Source organism: Capra hircus, chromosome 16 (assembly GCF_001704415.2).
Source record: "Capra hircus breed San Clemente chromosome 16, ASM170441v1, whole genome shotgun sequence".
Classification (NCBI taxonomy): Eukaryota; Metazoa; Chordata; class Mammalia; order Artiodactyla; family Bovidae; genus Capra; species Capra hircus.
Genome location: NC_030823.1, coordinates 67,727,971 through 67,744,482, shown reverse-complemented (window position 1 = coordinate 67,744,482; position 16,512 = coordinate 67,727,971). Strand labels below are relative to the sequence as shown.

The 16,512-nt window shown below is 42.8% G+C and overlaps 1 protein-coding gene across 2 annotated transcripts in view; it reads right to left on the bottom strand.

Moving 5' to 3' along the window:
• The window catches only part of PTPN14 (protein tyrosine phosphatase, non-receptor type 14), a 188,884-nt gene that overhangs the window by 119,717 nt on the left and 52,655 nt on the right, over positions 1 to 16,512 (bottom strand). The window contains exon 1 of one of the 2 annotated variants that reach the window (XM_018060734.1): positions 6,346 to 6,534. The exons of the other annotated variant lie outside the window; for it this stretch is intronic. The gene's annotated coding sequence lies outside the window, so the exon portion shown is untranslated. Of the gene's footprint in view, positions 1 to 6,345; positions 6,535 to 16,512 lie in introns of those variants that run through there. 2 annotated transcript variants of the gene reach the window in all.

Here is a 16,512-nt window from a genome sequence, read left to right as displayed (position 1 = left end):
AACTGCCTTATTTTTGTAACTAAAGATTCTTCTCAAATATTCTAGCTACAGAAAATGGTACATCAGGTGCAACATCTGACAATACATCTCCTGCTGCTGCTGCTGAGTCGCGTCAGTCGTGTCCAACTCTGTGCGACCCCACAGACGGCAGCCCACCAGGCTCCCCCGGCCCTGGGATTCTCCAGGGAAGAACACTGGAGTGGATTGCCATTTCCTTCTCCAATGCATGAACGTGAAAAGTGAAAGGAAAGTCGCTCAGTCATGTCTGACTCTTACGACCCCATGGACTGCAGCCTACCAGGCTCCTCCAATCCATGGGATTTTCCAGGCAAGAGTACTGGAGTGGGGTGCCATTGCCTTCTCCATACATCTCCTAGAAAATACCTATTTTAAGTTTTAAAGAACTTTTGAAATCTTCAGTTTGTCAGACACTTGCCAGGTAAACTATGAACAAAAAAGCTTAAAAGAAAACTGGTCTGGTTCCTCTAAAAGTCAATGTCATGAAACAAAAATTGGACAGGAAGGACTGGAGGCAGACTGCTCCAGAGTAAGAGAAATCCTGGAGTCATAAAAACAAAATGCAATGGGTGACCTTCATAAAACCGAGCTTGCAAAAAAAAAGTTATAAAACACATAAGACATTAGGGAAACCTGAAATAGGGAGTAGAAATGAGATGATATGAATATTTTATGGTTTTCTTCTTTTTCAATAGTGGAATTGTGGTTATGTTCATCCCAGATTGCTTAGTGGTAAAAAATCTGCCTGGAATGCAGGAGGCACGGGTTTGATTCCTGGGTCAGGAAGATCCCCTGGAGAAGGAAATGGCAACCCCCTCCAGTATTCTTGCCTGGAAAATCTCATGGGCAGAGGAGCCTGACAGGGTCTACGGGGTCACAAAAAGTCGGACACACTTAGTGACTAAACAACAACATTATATATTTAGGTGTAAAAAGTCACTCACTTGACAGAAGGAGAGAGAATTCCAAATGAGCTGAGCAGTTCTATAATTCAAAGTTTAATCTCAGGGAACAGGACACACTCAAACCTTGGTAGCAGAACTGGATTCATCCAGAGAGGCCTAGAATGGATGTCAATTATTTATCCTCAGTTTACTCATCCATAAAGATAAACTCAACCTCAGACTGTGCTCAGTTGCTCAGTCATGTTCGACACTCTGTGACCCCATGGACTATAGCCCACCAGGCTCCTCTGACCCATGAGATTCTCCATGGTCAGAGTACTGGAGTGGCTTTACTCACCTGTAAAGATAATCTCTTCCCCAGGTGTTTGTGAGGTGCCAATGAGAAAACGTTTCCTGGGTGTGCTCAGTAAGTGTGGGCGTTTTCCCCTCCTATGCCCCTAGCTGTGAGCTGGGTTTGCTCAAGGATAGCAGAGCAGGTGTGTTTCGAAAGGACTTGAGGATCTTGGCACCTACTGTGGACAAAGTCTTTTAAAAGAGAAAACAGGCAGGGACTTTTCTGGTGGTCCAGTGGTGGAGAAGTTGCCTTCAAATGCAGGGGGTGTGGGTTAGATCCCTGGTCAGGAAACAGGTCCCATATGCCTTAAGGCAAAAAAAAAAAAAAAAAAAAAAAAAAAACCAAAACATAAAAGAGAAACAGTACTGCAACAAAGTCAATGAAGACTTTTTAAACAGCCCACATCCCTCCCTCCAAAAAAAATTTTAAAAAGAAAAAGGCAAAACAAAGAATATAAAGTTTAGCATGAAGCAATGACAATTCTATGGTGAAACCTGACCAAGTGTAAAACAAAATCACGGCCTCTCCCAGCACTGCTCCCTTGCCATCCCCCTGACTCTGACATCGGGAGCAGAAATGAACCAGCCATCAGAGGAAATGTCCCATTACCAGCCCATCCTCAGTGGGTCAGAAGACTGTCATCTTAGGCAATAACGTGTAGAGAGTGTGTGGGGTCAGCAACTGGTTTGGGGTTTGGTTTGTTTTGCTTGTTTTTTGGTAGAAGGTTGATTCTAATCTGTCTTTGGTTTTATAACCCATTTGGCTGTGTCTCTACAGCCGCAGGCATATCCCAGTCTCTCTCACACTGAAGAATCTCCCAGAGGCCTCTGGGCTCCCAAGTAGCATCCTGAAGGGAAAGATCTGTGTCGGATTCAGCTCTGTGGTCCCCTGTGACCCGGAAATGGAGCTCTGGCCGTGGCAGGAAGCTGAATAAATATTTGTCGTTATGATGAAAGAAAGAATGAATCCTGAAAACAGTTGAGATTTTTGAAACCAGGGTAGGACAGGCGTCTCCAGATGACCTCAGTGAGACTGGAGGAATCTGGAGCCTCAGAGAGGATGGACTTGGGGAAGCTTAAGAGAGGCTTAAACCGTGGAAAAAATGGCATGAGACGTTATTTAGCTCCCTGGTGCTTCTTGGGGGAAGAGTTTTACCCAGATTTCTAAAAGTTCTGCTTCTCCAGCCTTTGATGTGCCATATTCCAGGGGTGGTCTTGAAGACCAGAAAGATGCCATATGCCCAGAAGCTCTGCAAAAACTACACTGGAACTACTGATGGGTCAGGGTTTCAGTGTGCCCGTGACTGCTGAAAGCAATTTGCTGGGATATTTGCTCTGTAAACACCCCATTCCTTTCATGTAATAGGCAACAGTAAGAGAGAACGTACAGAAAGCTTTAAAGTCACTTCTAAAACCCACTCCTGACTAATCCATCAGATTTCCCAAACCTCTAACATGTACATATCCATCTCTAACTATCAGCTGTGAATTTCTAGTACTGTGTATTTCTTTTATCTAAACATATCAGTGAAAATCCTGCCAGTTAAAAACACAAAGCAAAAACAGCTTCATCATCATACAGAAAAAATTATTTGGCTGATCTAATAAATCTTTAAATATGATGGGTTAAAAGTAGAGAGATCTTTCATAATGTCAACCAAATACAGCTTAATCTGCTTTATTAAATTACCTGTACAGCGTTTAGAAAAATGAAAGACAGAAATTAAAACCCAAATCTTCAAGACAGTCATCACACTTTCTCTTGCATTCTCATGCTATGTTACATATACTTGCCTCCTTTCCCCACCCCCCAAGATGCAAGCTTCTGAAATCACTAGCAGAAGCTAACTGTTGTTCAGCTGCATTCTTTATTTACCAACAGCTTCTGGAATCTTTCCAGCATTCCATATTATTGCAACTCCCAAGCACACCTCACAGAACTATGTAACCATGGTCTGGGTGTGAGAAGGGAAAAATTGATGTAACTCACACATCCTGTGTATAAGCCTGCAGAAGGCACAGCTTGGTTCTGAAAAATACTATGTCATTTTCCTCAGGGGAGTTTTAAAAAAGCATGGAGTGAGAGGGGATGAAAATGTCTTCTCTGACTCCCTCTTTGAAGAGCAGCAGAAAGGAGGGAGGCAGGGGTGAAACAGGAGATTGGGTTCGATACATAAACACTACCATGTGTAAAAGAGAGAGCTAGTGGGAAGTTGCTGCATAGCACAGGGAACCCAGCCCATGTCTCCGTGAGGACCTAGAGGGCTGGGATGGAGCGGGTGGGAGGGAGGTTCAAGAATGGGGGGTACATGTATACTTATAGCTGACTCACCTCACTGTACAGCAAAACTAACCCAACATTGTAAAGCAATTATCAAACAGAAAGAATAGCAGAGAGGAAGTTCATTTTTAGTAAAAAAAAAAAAAAATCAGACTATTAGTTTCTACTATAAATTTGACATATACCCATATGCCTAATTATTTTTAGCCAAAAAAAATTTTTGTTCAAGGTCTGAAATGCAAATCTCTACTTTTCAGTTGCTAAACAACTACAACAAAAACAGAATGGCCACCTTTTAAAATCCCTTTATTTCTCTCCCACCAACTCACTTTCAAACATCCATCGGTGAGATGCAAGAAATGTGTCCAAAAAGACATTTCCTAACATTCCCATGCACTAACTACGTAGGTGGCCTTTCAAGCCTTTCTTAAGCTGTATTTAGAGTGAGAAGAAAGCTTCCTAATATAGTGCCCCATCACAAGGGTGCCTCACCCACAGGAAAGGTAGCTACACAGTAACATCTCTGCAGAATATGGCTGAAAATCAGGAAACAGACAAAACAGCCTTTGAGCATTCATATATCACAAGGCCCTTAAGTCCAACAACATACAGTTTTGCTTGGGGAAACAACACTCTCACAGTTGATTTGTTCTAATTTTACATACCTTTATATAGCTAAATCCGCCCTTAGCAGATTCAAAAGGGATAAGGAAAAGCACCTTGACAGGGCATAAAATCCGCAATGAGGGAGGTGACAGATAAACTGGAAAACGACACTGGTGGTAAAGAAACTGCCTGCCAATGCGGGAGATGCAGGAGGTACAAGTTCAGTCCCTGGGTTGAGAAGATCCCCTGGAGTAAGAAATGGAAGCCCACTCCAGGATTCTTGCCTGGTGAATCCCGTGGACAGAAGAGCCTGGCGGGCTCCAGTCCAGGGGGTCACAAAGAGTCAGACACGACTGAGCGTGCACACAACAGCTGTACTGAAAACACTCTGCAGTAAAGGGAATGATTGAATAACATCCAGTGGACTCTGGCTGAGAAGGCAGAAAATGAATATATTCTTAAACAGTCCCATTCATAGTCGTTAGAAATAACAAGAAAAAAAAAAGTGGTTCTTGAGAAGGTAAAGCTTCTGTTACTTGGAATCTTTTTTTTTTTTTTTTTCCTTAAGCAAGTGGGTCCCTTTTATTTCTGCTCTTACACTCAGAAGCAAACCAGTTCCAAGAAGTATCAGATGCTGCCATTTTTAACCAGGGAAGGGAGAAGGAGAGAGGAGGACAGGGAGACGCAGAGGAAACGGAGGAGACCTGCAGAAGGCAACTCTGGGAAAACAAGCAGTGGACAAGGTCCCCCAAGGTAGATGTTTACAAAAATCATTTCCCATGGGGTCGCAAAGAGTCGGACACGACTGAGCAACTGAACTGAACTGAACTTTGAAGATTACAGCCCTGAGGTTTCTAGAGAGACAGGGTCTTCCCACAAGAAGGACCTTAAAATGTGAAAATTTCCATTTTTCACTTAACTAAACTTTTAAGGCATTCAAAGTACCTCTTGAATATTTACCAATGAAACGATACGGTGTTTGAATTTGCTTAAAAGGAATGGGGTGGGGGAACTCGGGGTGGGAGGGGCGGGTAGAGGTGAAGCAATACTGGCCTACTGGCCATGAGTAGACAGGTCTCAAGGGTTGGAGCCAGGCAAGTCAGGGCTCAGACCACTCTCTACAGCTTTGTGCTTGCCATCTTTTCCATATTAAAAAGCTTTTTTTGTTTTTAATAAAGAAGTATTTCTTAAATGGTACTTTGAAAGCAACCTGGTATAACAGATAACAGTGCCTACTTTGCAAGAGGTATTTTACAGAAAAATAGGGTCAATAGTTTCCCTCCAACCCAACCCCTCTTGCCCTTCCAAAGTAAACCTTACATCTCAGGAGATCAAATTGACTGGAGTTTTTCATTTCATCTTTAAAAGATGACAGGAATAGCTCTTTTGGTAGGTAAAGTGACAAGTTGGATAAAATACAGAGAACAATCAATCAGGCATAAAATAAGGGGTTCTTCTCTGTCCAACTTGCATAATCACTTGTATCAAAATACCTGACTCGGGTTTACTCCTTAAATGAGTTCTCTCTGTCTATTCATGCCAGGAATGCTTTGTCCTCAAGACTCCACCCTTCTTTGAGAGACCGTAGAATCTGCAGCTCTCAATTCCAGCTCTTTCTTCTGTCAGTGTCTACACCCACAGCATGGTGATGTGTGTCCTGGAATGTTCAAGCCAATCATCGTCAGGGATCAGACAGGGCGATTCCCACAAGAGTCAGAACATGAAGAAGGCAATGATGGGCGCCTCCATGTTTAAAGGAGATTCGAGGCCAGGGGTGCCCTGCTGAGCTTTAACTCCAAAGGCCCTTGGAGATGGCGCTTCCTAACGCCCCATGTCACAGGATAGGGCATCAAGGCTGCAGAGCTCAAGATCTCGCCAGTTCCTAATCATGCTATCTGACCTGCCACATTCTGACTCAAGGAACCATTCTAATAAAATCCAGGAAGCAAGTTGGAAGCCATGACCTGGTGGCAGGAAAATGACAGTGCAGAAGCAAGCCACCACATTCCATCAGGAGGACTGCGACACGCCCTCTGCAGCCTGCCGCTGCTCCCCCCAGACACAAGACGCAGACATGGCAGAGACAGACCCTGAGGCGGCTGAGCCATCTTCAGCCCTAGCATGTTCTATCCAGAGGCCACGGCAGCAGGACAAGGTCCTGTTTGGCCCACGGTACACCCCCCTACCCCCAAGGCCTCTTACCTAAATGGCTTTCCTCCTACAGTCCTGGTCTGTGGTCTATGCCACCCAGTGGGGCAATCCTAGCAGGTCACATACAACCTCTTCAAAAACCAATTTCAGAAACAATCGCAAGAGCTGTCACCGAGGTTTTCCAGCCTGGTCATGTGACTCACTTGCAAAAATTTAAAAAAAAAAAAAAAACTGGCTGAAGGTAAACACACCTTTCACTTGCTTCACCCCCCTGCCCTTGGGATGAACACCCTGAAGGGACAAAGCTGATGAAGAGCAGGGGCTCTTCGTGAGAGGCTGCAGCAAGCGAACGCCCTCAGCCCGGTTTCTACACCTCCCTTTCCTCCGCTTCCTTCCTGCCCTGAGTCCCCTGTCCAGGGCTTTCGGATGGGAGGACTCATCTGTGTCACTTCCTCTGCAAAGGCGGCAGCCAAGCATCTCTGCCCATTCTCTCCCTCCGGGTCTGCACCATCCAGCTCTGGCTTCCCTGGGTGCGTCGCCTTGTTCCCGAGCCTCTCCAGCCCCATCAAGTGAGCCTCGCCCCGATGTGGAGTCGTTTCCAGGTACGAGCCACTTAAAAGCCACCTCACTTTCTCCATTTGTAACAGGAGGGTGATAAGAGTCCCACCCCTCACAGAGCTGTTGGAGGAATGAGAGGAGTTAAGGACCATTAATGGGGCTGGCCCAGTGCCTGGCATGTGGTCCGCACTGCGGCTGTTTGCTCTCGTTGCCCTTGTTACTGTTATTTCACTGAATATTGCAGGAAGCCCAAGAAAACCCAGACTATCGCCAAGTCCCCAAAGAGTTAAAAAAACAAACAGTTTTCTAACAAATCAATGGTTTTGGAATGCTTAAAGTTAAGGCTATTCATCATAAGGAGGCAAAACATGAATGAAAAACGAGCAATTACTGGTCTCGCTGATGGAGAACCACGCCAGGATGCCCAGTGAGCTTCAGCTATGTGACCACCTCAGGGAGTCAGGAACACAGCCAAGTGGGTTCCAAAGTGTTACAACACCACCACCGTTCGGGAGCCAAGATGCTGAATCGGGGGGAGAAAGATCGGAAACAGGTATGAACTAGTGTCAGCTGTCAGAGAGTTGCATAATCCCCACTGATGCAATCAAATGTTAATTACTAATGGGAGAAAACAAACCTTCTACATATGGATAGGTGGTCATGCAACAAGTACGTCCCTTCATGTAGGAAGACTACGTACACATATGCACCGATGCATGGCAAACCCACCCTAACTATCCTTTCTTTTCTTTGTCCCTTACCTGGTAGGTAGACAGACAGACAGACAGACAGACACACACACACACACACACACACTGGGTACTTGGTAAAACGCATGTTGTACTAAGTAGTTCTCAGTAACAGTACAAAAATCTGTCTGCCTCTAGCATAGCACAGTAACTTCACTGTCGTAAAAACATTTTCTTCATGTTAGGATCAGTGACCTCAAACCTGAAGATCTGTTCAGCTGCCTGCATCTCGCAGAGCAACTCTGGGCCTTGAGAAAGAAGATACTGCACATGGGTTAACCCTTCCCCTGCACAGCGGATGTCTGTGCCCTATAGGGTGTGAGCCCCGTTAGGACCAGGGCAAATGTCAAGTGCTTCAGTTTGCAGTTTGGACTTTTAGCTCTTAAAAACTGAAAAACTTACACATGTACAATTCTAACAAATTCATATCTAACAAATGCAGCAAAGACTATACAGAGTAAATCTTATCCAAGAGGCCTCCTTTTGCTCTGATTTATATTTTAAAACGTTAAGGATTTCAAATTTCCCTGGAAATAAACAACATCTACTGAAATCTTTGTACATAAACAGAAAAAGAAAGAAAGAAAGAAACCCCTGGGAAAGTAAGTGCATATCAGCTTTTCAACTAGATTGTTAGAGGGCAGGAACCAACAATGTTTTACACAACTTCTATAACCCCAATCCTTCTGCACTGTACTTAACACATATTCTGACTCAGCAATGCCACTTTGGGGAAACTAACTGGAAATAAAAGCAATGGATCTTCAGGTTACATGCAAGGATGCGGCAGTAAACATCATCTATAGCAGAGAGTGTGGACTAAGAACAACCCCTAGTAGAGTTATGACCAAATAAATTCTATAATTGTCACATTATTTTTGGTATCATGCAGTTATTAATATATTAGGAATATCTGAACCTATGAACTCAGAGCAACACGTTAAAAACTCTGTAACTATTGGCTTCCTGGAAAAGTTGAAAAAAAAGGGGGAAAACAGCACAGCCTTGAACGTTTCTGCTTATACAAGCTCGGAGAAAGGTGAAGAACATTTCCATCCATCCTCAGAGAGATGAAGGGCAAGCAAAATGTCTACTTTGTCTTTATAGCTTTTGGAGTAGTAATACTGTATTACACCAAAAAAAAAAAATTTTACTTTAAACCACTTAGTCTCTGCCTCTCTTAAATACTATATGAAGGAAATTTGGAAGCAGTCTTCCTTCAGGAGTAGTATTATGTCAGCTATCATTTATCACTTCAGTCATAGCATCATTTGAGTGATTAACTACTATGTGCCAAAACTGAGCTAAAGACTTTTCATGCATCATATCAATTAAGCATCACAATCCCAATCTAAGACAACAGACTGCACAACCTGGCCGGTCCCTAAGCAAGTGGGTGCCAGAGGCTCCCTCCAAAGTCCAGTCTTTCACCATTAGATTATACAGCCAGATGCACGTTTGCCATATATGCCCTCTTGATAAATATCAATATTTAGAACACTATCTCACTAACCATATGGTTTTCAGCATCATATATAATCATCCCTTGAGTAAAAGCAAAAGGAAAAAAGTCACTTGGGATCAAGCATTCCTTTTCAAAATTAGAACTAATTAAAGCCACTTAATCACAAGGCTTCCTTTGTGGCTCAGCTGGTAAAGAATCCACCTGCAATGCAGGAAACCTGGGTTCGATCCCTGGGTTAGGAAGATCCCCTTGAAAAGGGAAAGGCTCCCCACTCCAGTATTCTGGGCTGGAGAATTCCATAGACTGTATAGTCCATGGGGACACAAAGAGTCTGACAAAACTGAGCAATTTTCAAAGTCACTTAGTTGTGGAACATGAGTGAGTTTTCATTCTTTTGAATTATTAGAGTTAGAAATGTCATTCTTTTTGTCCCTTTAAAACTTTTAATAATCTTTAAAGTTTTGTGTTTATAAATTCATTAAAAGAAACTGGGAAATTATAGAAAATTAAAAGGAAAAAATAAAAGTCACTCATAATGTCATGATCAATATAAAACTTTTGCCCATTTTATCCCATTCTTTTAACTAAGTTATTTTAAATTTGTTTACAAAGTTGGGATTGTACAACACTGAGCTGTTTCCTTCTTTCTCACTCCAACTTTTTATCCTCCCATATTACTGAAAATTTTTCAAAAACAAGTTTAAACTGTTACATCATATTCTATGGGAAAGATCAACATTTCTCCATTGCTGAAATGTTAACTTGGTTCTGATTTTTTGCCATTGGTAAAGGAGATTTGCCTAGACCTCTGATCATTTTTTTTACAGTAGATAAGACGGAGTGTTATCAAGTCAAAAGCTACACATTTTTAAAAGTCTCATTGTATAATTCTAAATCAATTCCCAAAGGACTATAAAATGCAGAAACCATGACAAATTGCTAAGACTTCCAATTCTTCACCTATAAAATGACTGAAATACCTTTGTTTCCTTAAATACTGTCATAAAAAGCTCTTCAATAAAAAAGAAAGTAATTAAACTTGGGAGTCCAAAGTATAAAGATGAAGTTAAAGCTTCCTTCTCTTACTGGGTTACCATCAGCACAACTCCCCCCAAACCTGAAAAGCCTCAGAAAAGGAAACTTGCAACCCAAAAAGGAGACAGCAAAGCCCCAAAGTGCCATGTGACAAGAGGTCTGGGCAACAGAATGCCCCCCAATATCCAGCCTGCAATAAATGGGATCCCCTCTCTCCAGAGGTACAGTGCTGTAACACAGCAGCAGTTCTAAGGATAGCTTTTGAGAAACGGAATAGGTTGCCCTCCATCAAGAGGTAACTATGGAAATTACTTGGCCTGAACATCAAATGACTATACTTCCTTATATTTATATATCATTTCCTCAAAAACTATTATTCACTCAGCACAGACTACTGATTGTGGGAAATCTCAAAGAACAAGCAAAGACACCCTCTCTCCCTACCGAGTCATAGGAAATGCTAGGTAAGGATAAAAACCAAGAGCAGCCAATGCTTGGAGCAGCTGTAAAGAGATTCACCCAGAGAGAGCAAGGGCAAGAAGGAAAGGAGTAGATGAAAACGCACACCAACCATCTGGAGACTGTTTTAGGCTTTAGGATAACTTACAAAAAGTAGAAAGGGAAATGACACAGGTTGGTGGCTCAAGAAGAGCTTCAAAGATGGAGAGGTTTTTGGCTGAAGGTGACATTCAAGCTCATTTTGTTTCACATAAACACAAGATTTGAGACAGAAGCAATGGAAGGTCTGAACACATACAGCACAAGAATAAAAATTAAAACTCTACTGATCTTACTATCACATACAGTGTTTTGAAACCATTTCATTTACTCAAACACTGTCATAATCACCAGTTCTCCAGAGCAGTTAAGTCAAGATGGTAAAGGGGTATTCTAACACAGCAGCTCGAACAGGCAAGTAGTGAAGAATGAAGAGGCCATTCTACCACCTGCTCCTGGACATTCTCACGGGAGAGTGAACTGATTCGGAAAAAATGTAATGGCACTTAGTCACAAGGTTAGAACTTTCAGATGATGGTTAAACACAACAAAGAAAAATTACCCAGGGTGACCATGTTTCAGTAACTCATTTCAACAACAATCTTCACTGTGTTGAAATTTCTTCTTTGTAAAATACCCTTAAATCTCTACTTCTAATTTTACCCACTTCCTCTTACAGTCTTTCATCTTGAAGAGGGAAACTGTGAGCCATCATCTCTACATCACACCTTCAAATATTTAACACTTTTTATGACATGCACTGCCTCAGATTCCAACTTAATCTTTCCTTTCTTACCTTCTCTTTTTAGGTACTAGCTTGCTGCCCTTTAATTATCTCTGTGGTTCCCTATTAACTCTAAATTCCCCTTATCTTTTTCTAGTTGCAGAAGTGAAATGAGACAAGCTATCTTTACAACTTATTTCATTGAGATGAGCTCATGATTCAACAGAAAACATAGCAGACACAAGCAGTTTCCCATATCTTTCAGTTCAGTTCAGCTGCTCAGTCGTGTCCGACACTTTCAACCCCACGGACTGCAGCCTGCCTGGCTTCCCTGTCCATCACTAACTCCCAGAGCTTGCTCAAACTCATGTCCATCGAGTCAGTGATGCCATCCAACCATCTCATCCCATATCTTATACTTGAAGGAAAAGATCTCTCACTAGAGGAAGACACCAAAAAACGACAAATCAACCAACCCAGTTCTGTTTTCATTTGTACCAGATGAAGAAAAAGAATAGGGCAAAGGAAAAAGAAAGTATAAAATCAGTCTGGAATACGCAGGCTTAATTCCTTGCTCCATCTAGTTGCTTGAATCCAATCAGTAACTACAAATATGCAGCTAGAAGCTAGGAGATTGATGAGTTTAACTGACAAAATAAAGATGTTTATGCTCTTCTCCCAACTGAAAGATCACTTCAAACTGAGGAGAGGAACAAGACACAAATGCTAAAAGCTCCAAGCTTGATGAAAGGAGGGTATTTCAGAAACCCCCAGCAAAGAAAAAAAAAAAAAATGCAAATCCAGATTGGAAAAACCTGGGAGAGCAGGTTAAATTGGCCCTGCTAGCCTACCTTTGAGAGGCACAACACACCGGTGTTTCGTTTTGTTTGCTGGGGTGGGTAGGTTGTTGTGTTTTGCTTTGTGAGTCTGTAGGTTGTGAGTAGAGAAGATTTGAAAGTAGGGGAACTGTTTGAGCATCTTCACAAGGAAGTGTTACTCCTCCCAGTCCAGATGGAACAGGAAGTCAGAGGGCTCCAAAAGAGATGTCTCCAGGAGGGAAGAGGGAAAGGAGAGGGGTGTGAAATTATCCGACAAGACTGGATCACGTGGAAAGTTGTATAAAACGAGTTTCACAAAGCCACTGGAGGTGTGTGGGACGATTAAAGAAAAGCCAGCAAAGGGAAAGGGAAAGCATTTACTAACTCAAGGAAAAATCAAACTGTGTTTGAAAAAGCAGATGCAATCTCAACACCCTGGGCTTAGCCGTAAACACTACTTGCATATTCATATGAATAGAATGCACTGGACTGAGTCTAACCAGAGTACTCATGCTTCTAATCACTCTGAAAGGATGGTGGAAAGGAAGATCCACTATAAATGAGCTCAAGCCCTTACCTCCCACCACCGTCACCGCCAGCAGCAGCAGCCAAGCTACGTTATTGAACACTTAACTGTGTTCTGTAATTTTTATTCTGAGCACTTAGAAGTCAGCTCCTGTCTCTCCTAAGGGGTCAAGACAAAAGGCACCTTGAAGCCTCCCAGGCTGAGAAAAGAGGAATGTTTATCCAGGAAGGAAAGGTCCCCTTGAACACTGCAAAGTCAGCCTTTGGGATTCCTTGAGTGAGAAGAGGAGCATCCCGCTCGGTTTCAGGATGTCTGTGACCGAAGAACAGGGTCTCATTAGAGGAAGCTAGACTGGACAAAGAAGGGCCCATAGACCCTGAGCTGGGAGAATTGAATGGGGAGAGAAATATGAAATACAGTTGACTTAGACCTCCAGCTCCCGACCTCCACCATTCAGATACTACAGAGGCTAATCCAAATGTAAATACAAGTGGTTCTGCACTGAGTCTAAATCCATGAAGATGGATGACCAGGGGGCACTGAAGACCTCCAGCTTTTATAGGTAAGTGGTGATTCCTTGAGGACAGATGTGTACAGATGCTGGAACCACTCTGGGTCAACGAGTGAAGGTCAATGAGAGCTGATCACTAAGTGTTCATGGCCAAAAGCCAGACGTTACAGTTACCATTTATGGAGCATTTCCTCCACACTAAACTCTGTGTATATATTATTTCCAATACTCGCATCACCAACCTTCTACTAGGCATCATACCCATTTTACAGATAAGTAAACTGAAGCTCCCAAGTTTTAAGTAACTCACCTAAGACAACTCACTCGCTAGCAATGGAGCTCACATGGTCTCCACTTGGCCGTGTGGTGTCCCACCTCCCATCATACATTACAGTATGAGCCTTCATTATGACACTTCTAGAGTTTGGAGGAATAGAGGGAAGTCAGTCTCTACCCATGGACATGGAGCTCAGAGCTCAAGACCAACTGACAGTGTGGAACACAGCTAATTACCACCTAAGAGAAATGCACTCTTAGAGTTCCTAGAATTAGAACGAGAGGAACAAAGTTGCTAGATGACCCACGGTCAGGAGGAGAAGAAAGAACTGAGATTGGAGGGACTGGAAGGCAAAAAGCCAGGTCCTCACTCCGTGTGCTCCTTTGCTCTAAACACATGCCTGGAGTTTGCCACTATTGTTCCTCCTCTGTTTCAAAAACAAAAACAACCTCCCTGGATCCTGAAACTCCTCCTACTAATGAACAGAGGCCAATCTTGATACTGTAGGACTGAAAAAAATAAACCAAAATGTGGGGAAGTTCTTAGACGCTTACATGAAAAATTGGCACATCCCAAGTTTTAGCTTTGACACTTCTCACGGAATCTGGAAAAGCTGAACCACTGTCACCAGAGGTACCAACCTTCTACCTATTCATGTTCATTTTTGCACTTTGGTCAAACTCTCCAAAGCATCTTTTCATTCTACCAACCAAATAATAAAAACCAGATAAAGACATAAGGTGACGGATGTGTTCATTAACTGGATGGATGGAGCCCTTTCACAGTATACATGCATATCAAATCACTATCACGCTCATTCTAAAAGAACATTACAGTTTTACATGTTAGTTATATCCCTAATAAAGCTGAGTTTTTAAAATCTTGATACCAGAAAAAAACAGTATGCTTTTATATTCTCAGGGGAAGTGCAAAAGCGAACGCAAATGGCATTGCACCCACGCCTCTTAAACCAGTGTCAGTATTAAAACAAATTTAACCAATAAGGACCTACTATACAGCCCAGTGAACCACCACAATGTTTTGTAAGAATCTATAAGGGAAAAGAACCTGAAAAAGAATATATATACACATACACATATATATATAAAAACTAAATCATTTTGCTGTTCACTTAAAACTGACACAGCATTGTCAATCAGCTATGTGTAAGTGAAAGTCGCTCAGTTGTGTCCGACTCTTTGTGACTGCATGGATATACAGTCCATGGGATTCTCCAGGCCAGAATACTCGAGTGGGTAGCCGTTCCCTTCTCCAGGGGATATTCCCAACCCAGGGATTGAACCCAGGTCTCCCGCATCGCAGTTGGATTCTTTACCAGCTAAGCCACCAGGGAAGCCACATACACAGTAAAAAGATAAAATAACAAAATTAAAGTAAATTATGCCTATTTTCCAAGGCATATCCTGAAGTCACCAATTTGTGGGCAGCTCACATACACCTAGAAAAGGAAAAAAGGAAAGAAAAGGAAAAGAAAGACCAGACAGAAAACTTACTGAGAGGTTTCAAAAACCAGCCTACAGTTAAGGCAGGTGAATCAAGGACTGTGACATCCAATTATGAAAGCAATAGGAAAAAGCAGCTCAACCAACCCACACTGTGCAGATAACAGAGAGAAAGGGTAGGAAAGCACTGTGTTGCCAGGTCACATGCTAAAGTGGGACTGGAAGGGAAACCGGCTCTGGGTGAAGGCCTCTCTCTGACCTGCCTGGGAAGAGGCGGCAGAGGATGCCTTGGGTGTGGTCTTCAGGCCACACAGTCTCATCTGAGGGTGAGGGGAGAGCCCTGCAGGACGGCTTTCCCGCTTGGCCAGGACATCCCTCCAACACTCCACTTAGAGTCCGGAGAGCAAACGGATACGAAACAGAGCCAGCACCGGAAGTCCACACCCGACGCACTGAACCCATTCAGCCCAAAGACCTTACCTTTACAACACCGCGCCAACGGTGCCTCCGCGAGAAAGTGAGGGCTCTGTATACATCAAACAGCATCTAAGCCGACCTTTGAGACAGAAGGGCGTTTCTCTCCAAACTCAAATTGTGTACTGACCGCAGGCTACCCTCCCACGTACAAGCCAAGAGAAGTCAGTAAGAGTCAAATTTGTTGAGATTGTATTTCAGGGCAATGGCCTAACAACACATTTTTTAAAAGAAATTTATTATTACCAATATTTAACAAGGACCTACAATGTGCCAGGCACCGTGCTAGATAGCAGAGATAAAACTCCTCAAAACAGACACAGCTCTGCTGTCCTCAAGAAGCTCACCTACCATAAAATACCTTAATCTCTAAAACAACTGTCTGTACAGTACACAAAAGATCAAAATCACTAAAGCATCCAAGTAGGGGAGTATCACCGCTGAGCACAGAAAAATCACCAAATAATGCAGCAGCATTAAGTCTCACCTTTTTTCTTAATGACAGCTGCGCTTGTTTACAGAGAGATACCAGAACACTAAGGAACACCATTAACTGTCTCTAATTCAACTCATTTCCACTGAGCAACCCTGTAGACACCGCAGATATCAAGATGCATACAATCTGGTTCTTGTCTTCAGGAAGCTCATAATCTAGTGAGAATGAAAGCTTAAAAATCAGGGAGGGCAACGAGTATTCTCTGGAAAGGGGTTTGAGAGCTGTGTTTAAGAAGAGTTTTAGAGGGACTTCCCCGGTGGCCTAGTGGCTAAGACTCTGCACTCTCAATGCTGGGGGCTCAGGTGTGATCCCCGGTCAGGGCTCTAGATCCCACAGGCCACAACTAAGGGTTTGCATGCCACAACTAAGACCTGGCACAATCAAATAAGTAAATAAATTGCTTTTTATAAAAAGAAGATTTTTGCAAAATTGATACATAGTAATATTATTGCTTTTTCTCCTTACAAATTTCCCCAAGTAAGCACTGACATCACATCAGGCTATTGACCTCTGCTATGGTGGAATGTGCTTATCAAAACGAGCCTGCTGTCACTTCACAAAATATGAAATTCACTCTCCCTCCCACTATGGCATTCAAAGTCATCTGAATTTTCCCTAGTCTTT